The sequence below is a fragment of the Odontomachus brunneus genome, unplaced genomic scaffold (assembly GCF_010583005.1).
Source record: "Odontomachus brunneus isolate Ranch 3 - 2012 unplaced genomic scaffold, Obru_v1 Obru_scaffold_023, whole genome shotgun sequence".
In the NCBI taxonomy this organism is placed as follows: domain Eukaryota; kingdom Metazoa; phylum Arthropoda; class Insecta; order Hymenoptera; family Formicidae; genus Odontomachus; species Odontomachus brunneus.
Genome location: NW_022639473.1, coordinates 2,322,776 through 2,327,837, shown reverse-complemented (window position 1 = coordinate 2,327,837; position 5,062 = coordinate 2,322,776). Strand labels below are relative to the sequence as shown.

The 5,062-nt window shown below is 47.9% G+C and overlaps 1 protein-coding gene across 1 annotated transcript in view; it reads left to right on the top strand.

Annotated features, from left to right (window-relative positions):
- Positions 1-790: 790 nt before the first annotated feature.
- Positions 791-5,062, top strand: part of LOC116842257 (polycomb protein Sfmbt-like) — a 69,157-nt gene continuing 64,885 nt past the window's right edge. Inside the window, exon 1 of the mRNA XM_032811188.1 lies at positions 791-1,038. The gene's annotated coding sequence lies outside the window, so the exon portion shown is untranslated. The remainder of the gene's footprint in view (positions 1,039-5,062) is intronic.

Genomic DNA, 5,062 nt, shown 5'->3' with positions numbered 1-5,062 from the left:
GCGTCCGTTTTCATCCCTCGACGGGAGTTTGTCCTCCCTCTTTCGCCAACACCGCCGCTACCGCCACCGCCGCCACGGCCGTCTCGCCGTCGTCATCGTGCTTTTTCCTCATTCCCTCGTCTTTGACATAGCGATCGGCACTTCAGTCTCGGGCTCTCTTTTTCCCGCTCGTCAGCCGGTCGAGCACCAAAAAGGAGGACGTTTTGACCGAAGCGCTTTATCGCGAGGCGAGCTGCCCGATCGACAATATCTCGACAATTCACCCTCGAGCGGAACGCTGCCGATTCCGAGCGTTCTCCTCCATCGCCTCGACCGTCTACACTCGCCCGGACCTCGTCTCCTTGTCTACCTACTGACGCTCACCCTCTCGCTCTTTCTCTCCCCCGCGTCCCTCATATTTCTCGGCATTTTATTTTTCGCCGGAGGACCGGCACAGCCACGGCTTGCCGTGCATTCGCGTCTCCCACTTTTCCGGCGCGGCGGTCCGCATGTATCAGAGGTACATAATAAATTGAATATTATATCCAACGACGCGAACGAGAGGGTGAGAAGGAGAGCGAAGAGGGAGGCAGAGAGAGAGAGAGAGAGAGAGAGAGAGAGAGATAGAAAGCGTGAGAGATAAGGTGAGGAGCACAGAGAGGCTCGGTACAGAAGGGGTGGAAAGAAGAAAAGCGACACCGTATAGTCCTGCGGGCCTGCGGACCTGCGCTATGCGAGTCGAGCGTCCCGTCACGGTGAGCGTCCCGACGCCGCTCTCTCGACTCGCTCGACGACGCGGCCAGCTCGACGCAGTCAGTACACGCGTCCCGACGCCCGGGGATGCGTCCACCGGCGGAGGTATAGCTTCGTTCGCGAGTCCCTCGGACGGAGCGGGTGTCGTTTCGCTGTGAAGAGAAAACCGTGCAAAGTCCGCGAGCCCAATCACAGAGAGACGGAGGAAAAAGTGTGTGATCGGAGGAGCGTTAAAAGCGGGATTCACGCGCGTATGGCGCGTCGTGTCACACTCTCGCCAGTATAATGCTACACTTTTTTCGCGAGGTATATAATACATTCCTCGATAATTGTTCCATTAAAAAAAAAGTTTCGAGTTTCGTAAAGTTGCAGTATTGTAATTTATCTTTAAATTGTACGAAAAAAATTCTGTCTCTCTATTTCTCTCTTTTTCCCGTTAAATGGTGACGTAATAGTGACGAGGACTCGAACACTTCCGGTAATGAGGTGGAGTGAATGAGATCTAAAAAACACGACTGATTGTCAACAGGCGCGAGTGCTTCACGTAATCTAAAACGCTGTGTGTATTCTCGTGTAAGATCGAAAAAAAACGAGGGAAGAGCGGTAGCCGCGTCGAGTGCGATTGCGGTGCAATTGCGTTTGCTTTACGCGAGAACGGTTGTCTCACGACGCGGAACATCAGGCGGCGACGGTGCCGGCGGCGGTGGCGATCTCTTTTAAATAAAAGCAGTCGTCGGCGGGAGTATACACATATAGTAAAGCAATGTTTACCGCGACACGTTAGCGTAAACGATATTATTAAAAGGACATTTTGGGGCATTTTACGTAAAGTGTGAGATGTTGCGCGATATATCATATTACGTGTGTGTTATATCTCAGACATTTTATTTCTCCTGCCATTATACGACCCGCGTACCGACCAATGTTCCTCGCACGACAAGAGTGAAAAGACACAGGAGAGTGCGCGAGAAATAAAGACGCGCGTATGCGTGTGCTTTTACGGAGCGAGCTCCACGAACGAATACATTTGATAACGCGGCTAATGACTTCAGCGAATTCATAAATCGCAGACAAATTTCCCCGCGCAAATTTATTGCCGACATAAAACAAGAGAAAAAGAAAGAACGAAAAAGGACAAGCAGATTTAAGCAATGTATTAATGTTTTATACAGGGTGAACTGTAATTCCTTATCAAAAGACGCGAGATGATTCTTTCTTTCACGACAATTTAATTACATGCCATCTCTCCTTACAATTTCTGCGATATTAATTCCTGAAGTATTATAACATTAAATATCTCAGTAACTCTTACTCTATAAATTAAAATTCTACTAAAACAAATTTGAAATTACTCGGTGAGCGAGATTTTATCACTACTTCGCGTAGGAGTATAACTCGTCAAAATTCTCTCTCATAACCTCTTTTATAACTCAAGAATTAAATCCACCCTATCGTCTTTGTTAAAGCAAGATGAATTCTGGACGATGACCTTCGTGCGATATGCGAAACGTACCTGTTACCGAACATTAAAAGCGCATTCGTTCATAACTTGTCAGGCTTGGAAGGGAAAAATACGTGGTATCCATCTAGATAAATAGAAGCTTGGGAAATACATCTCGAGAGAGATTAATGACAAAGAATTTAAAAATTACTTTCATCATCAAACAGAAATGATCTTTATTGTATGTTACGGGCATATATGCATATATATGTATATATATGTACATAAATTTCCAGTTGAAGGGAATATCAGATATTATTGAACGAGTATTCCTCGCTTTTGCTTAATGAACATTTTTTTACTCGTGAGTGATCTCTTTCGCCAAATGAACGTATTTTCGGGAGGACTTTTCAGGGGAGTTTCGGCTTCGACAAGCGTTACGAATATTAAGCACGTATCTGCACACATACACACGTACTCCTCCCCCGCTGAATTTCCGATTTCAGTGTTCCCTTATGAGATCCTAAATATTGCTCGTCGATGCGATCGCACGGATTCACCATCGCGAAACGTTAGAGCAATTGTATTCCAATGCTACAGAATGATGTTTAATGCGCGATTTACCTGATACCCGGATTTAATCCATTTCCGCACAATGCCGGTCACTCATAAAACGGACATATGTCTGTCCGCGATATTATTTGCTGAAATTATTCTTCGCATTATGAAAGAGGTCGACGGAGATTGAGAGATTGAGAGATAGAGAGAGAGAGAGAGAGAGAGAGGGGGAGGGTCGAAAGAGGAGGGGAGAGCGAGTCGCGATTCGGAGCGATAGCTGGAATAAATCATTCGGAGTGATATAATGTCGTCGTCGGTGCAAGGGATCGTAGTTCGCGGTCTCCGCGGAGGCGAAATCAAATCAGCCGCATTTGGCCAAGTGTATTATCATAAGAAAAAAGATTATTGAGAGAGAACGCCGGTGAGAGAGATAAAGTCGTCGGTAAATTGATCGGCCGTCCGTGAGTTTTTCCGCAACGTCGTTTCGAACACGATTAAATCGGCTCGAGGCGATTTTCGGGCGGCGCGAGATCGATTTATCGGAGCAACCGGGATCGAGAACGCGGCGGACGAGAAGAACGGCTATTAGAGAGCGACAGTTTAAGCCCGTGCCCTAGGCCGAGGCAGTAAATTCTTTCGTCGTATGTATCACTTTTTATATTTTCTATTCGGATTCACGATAGGGATCAGTGTCACCTCGGGTTAGCGTCGCCATCGTGTTCCGCATATACACCGTCATCCCCGTCGGATTTATGGCAATCGTTGCGTATTATTCGGCCGAACTTTCTATTGACCGTGACACAGAACGATAAACCGGGCGCGCGCGTACAAATACTGGCAGAACTTTAGATTAAAATTTGACCGAGGCGAGCCGGGAATAAGTGCGAGCGAGGAACTCGATGGAAGTGTTGAACTAGCCCGGTCCTGTTGAATATCAACACCGAAATCAGAGCGGCGCTAACGGCGTACCCCGTTCGTTTTATTTGCCGGAGTTTTAGTTCGGGATCTGAGAGGGGGCCACGGGGTGTACATGAAGGCAGTAATTACGATATTAAAGCGGAAGGCGAGTATATCTGAATTACGTGTTTTGTTACCAATAACGCGATACTCTACAACGCGAACGCGATACATACAACGCGATTCTCGCTCTCCGATAATACGACTGTCGAGCGGCAGTCATTTACCGCCAATTCGAACTCTATGTAAATCACTTCGTTTCGCAGCAACAATCGCCTCTTCCTCCTCCGAGTGTTCCTCTCCTCTCTGTCTGCAAAAGTGACAACACCTGCTTCCGCGTCGCAATACGACGGCGGAGTGGCACAGCTGCGATTTTAGAAATTTTTTAGTACGCTGAATAAAGGACTTAGGAAGAACGTACGCGCCGCCGAGTTCCTCGCTCTCGTGCTAATATTTTCTTTCCTCTTTTTTCTCTTCTCCCGGAAAATCCGGAAATTCTCCCGCACCGCCATGGGAAACTTTCACGGTCATTATTCCGCGAGAGCGAGGAGTGAATTACGTCCGCGGGAGGAAAATTCGGTCGTGTATAAATCTCCGGCCGAGCGCAGTTCGTGTTTCTCGTTTAGCGTTCCCTCGGATTTTAGGCGTTTTCGCGAGCGCGGTTCACTGCTATCGCTTCGATTGGTATTCCAGATCGGCGAGCAACATTTGCCCGATTCTTCCTGCGAGGTCGATTGTTTGCGGGCAAACGTCCGGATCGCGGTGGACACGCCTAAGAGAGCAGAAAATGGTGTTTTACTTGTTTTTGTGTACGCGGCAATCGCGCTCTTGTGGATGCTGATATCGCCAATCCCTCCGCGGCTAGCGGCTTCCGATAATGGTGTAAATCAGATTTATGAGTGCGCGCGCTTTTACTTCGCGCCTTACAGAAAATTACCTCCTCTGGTTTAGGCGTGCCGCAGCGCGGCGCGGCGCGCAGCCTCCGATATTGCGACGTCAAAAATAAGCAAGAGGGGAAGAGAGAGAGAGAGAGAGAGAGAGAGGGTGAGGGTGAAGGCAGATTCGATTAAATGGCAAAAACGATGCCGATAATGCAGCGAGTAATGATGAGCCGGGATAATAAATTCAATAAAGTCGTATGAGAATAATGCGTCGGATCGAAAGGACACGAGGCATCCGGGGGAGAGGAGTAGGAAAAATATTTTCAGAGGTGGAGATAGAGCCGTGGAAATTACAGCAGCGGAAATGGAGCGAAAATTAAACTCCGTGGCGCGGATTAAAATATTTTCGCGCGGCGATAATTGAGGAATAAAAGATTTTCACTGCGCTCGAATAAATCAGGCTCTCTCGTCGACTCGCGCGGCGCCGGCAGCG